Source organism: Cyprinodon tularosa, unplaced genomic scaffold (assembly GCF_016077235.1).
Source record: "Cyprinodon tularosa strain WSP-4 unplaced genomic scaffold, ASM1607723v1 ctg37, whole genome shotgun sequence".
Lineage (NCBI taxonomy): Eukaryota > Metazoa > Chordata > Actinopteri > Cyprinodontiformes > Cyprinodontidae > Cyprinodon > Cyprinodon tularosa.
Genome location: NW_024039085.1, coordinates 2,696,424 through 2,699,163, shown reverse-complemented (window position 1 = coordinate 2,699,163; position 2,740 = coordinate 2,696,424).

Sequence of the window (2,740 nt, the reverse complement as noted above, 5' to 3'; positions counted from 1 at the left end):
CACCTTATAATCTTTTTTTGAAACATTTTCCACACATAGTTTGTGATGGTACGGACTTCATGTATTTTTTTTTAAAGGTGGTGACTAGAGGTAGTAGACCTGCGACTGCCCATATTTTGCTTCTACTAAACATCTGTCATGGTGCCTTGTTTTCTGGCCCACATTAAGAACACACCGTGGAGACAGGTGGGGCAGATTTAAGATAGTTTATTAAAAAAAACAAAAAAACAAGGATGACATGAGAAGTTTCTTCAGTGTGTCTGGAAACGAAGGGAGCATGAGGCACACTGCATGAATGCACTAAAAGGCTTACCCTGTGAGACATGAACGATCCACCGGGGGAAGTGAACGGGGCTGTTGAGGTACGTAGCCGAGATAATCAGAAACTTACAGCAGGGAAGGTGGCTGCAAAGCGGGAGGAGGCTGGTCAAATGAGGGTTTGGCAGGACTTGGCTGATGAGTATGCGGGGTGGTGATAAATGACAGTGTGCTGGATGTCGCACCGATTGAGCACTGGCTTGATGGCTTGAATCTCTGAGAGGCTGCGGAGCAGTGGCTGATTGGCGCAGCAGAGATCTGTGACTCGCAGGGAGTGGTGGCCTACACTGTAAAAACGACAACTCAAAATTGTTCACCTTACTAAGATTTTTGCATTCACTGACATTAAAATTGCCAGTTGGAACTTGAACTGTCTTTTGTGAGCCAGTTGAACTCACTTTCATAAGTTTCTGATGAAAAGTTCATCTTATTCTATAAATTAAGTTGAGTTTACTTAGAAGTTGTAGTTGACACCCAGTCCGAGCGAGGTCAACTTATCTGCGCATGCTCATTTCAAATTTGTCATGGCAACCGGCTGCTACAGGGTTTCCATGGATTTTCCCAGGAGCTCCCTTCTAAAGTTTGGTTCAGCCATCTGGTCAGTCTGCTGGCGGTAACTTTCCCTGAGGACTCGTCCAAGAGAAGACTAAGGCACTGGTTTCCTGTCATCTCTGGCAATATTGCATTATTTGTAAGTTTTTAACAGGAGTTGGAAAGTAAAAAAAATATATGCTGAAACCTGATTTGCTTTAAGCATAAGATTTCTTGTTTACATTGTGGAACTGTAAACCTGTTTTAGCCAAAGTGGTTCAAATAAAAATGCAAAATTTAACTGGTTTGTTGTCAGGGCTGCTCAGTTGCGCAGTGGGTAGCACTGCTACCTTGCAGCAAGAAGGTTCTGGGTTCGATTCCTGGCCTGGGGTCTTTCTGTATGGAGTTTGCATGTTCTCCCTCAGCTTGTGTGGGTTCTCTCTGGGTGCTCTGGCTTCCTCCTACAGTCCAAAAACATGACTGTTAGGTTGTAAAGTGGATGATTTAATGGGGGGGATTCAAAGTTATTACAGGGGACGGTAATCTGAATTTAAAATAACTTTTTACAGATAATCTGAACTTAAAATAATAAGTTTTTACAGACTTGAAAGTTCCAGTAACTTGAATTAAAAAAACTTAGTTGGCAGAACTTGAAAAACTTAGCTGACACAACTTAATAAGTGTAGTTCTACAAAACTTAAAAAATTAAGTTGAAGCCTTCAACTCAAAAATTCTGTGCAGGCAGTTGCCTTGAAATGTTGAGTTGAACTAACTTTTTCGTTTTTACAGTGTAGTGGTTGAGGCATTGTGCTGGGAATCCTGAGATTCTGAGTTCGAGCCCCACTCCCACAGACTGCCACTTTGGGTCCCCGAGCAAAGACCCTTATCCCCACACTGCTCCCAGGGCGCCACACAATGGCAGCCCACTGCTACCCAAGGGGATTGGTTAAATGCGGAGAGTTCATGTCGTTGCTCTGTGCTTGTGACAATTTAATGACAATAAAAGCTGAAAAAAAAGGAAGGTGCTCCGAAGTGATTTTCGAAGCCGAACAACAACGTATCCCTAACAGGGGAAAAACTAAAACTGCCACAATACAGTGATGTTTAACAAAGATATATCACTGTATACTAGGAGCAAAGTGTTAACTTACCAGTCTAATAATACATTGAGAAAAGACAATTGGTTTTAAATGTGGATTCTTCTTCCAGCCTGCACCAACAAATAAACTTCATTCCCAAATCGACTCTTGTTTTTCCTCAGGCATGATCCATTTCAGTTAGCCTCGTTTGAAGGTTTAATCTTTTCCCTTGCCTCAGCCATGACCAGCAGTAGAGCAGGTGGAAAAATAGTAGAGCAACAGCCTTAGCTCCATGACTATATAAGAGCCTGTGGCCATAAAGCGATATGTTCTTCCAGGTCACATTACCTGTTCAATGATGATCCATCATTGGCATGGTCAGAATAAATGCAGGAAGGGTTTACAGTAGGCTCAGGTCCCAACTTACATAGTCGGTTTTTCAAGAGGGGAGCCCTGCGTGTAACATTGATAGTGTCAAGCGCTCTATATTGGACTGAGGAATGATTTAAAATAACTCATATGCGTCAAGTCTTTAGGTCACAGAGTCTGCGGTGTGCTTTTAAAACAGACCATCTTTTTAATTAGTTATAGTGAAATGCTATGCTCCATCTTAAAAATGAAAAAGGACAATAATATGTCAGTTTACTGGAAGATTTGACTTTTTAGTGGCATCTAAAGGTTTAAATTAATTCAGTTCAATAATTTTTTTTTCCAATTAAAGAAATAAAATGTTAAAGAGATATTATGTAATCCAAAAATATATTTAAAATAGCCATTTTGTTTGACCCTTATGATTGAAACCTGTTTGATGA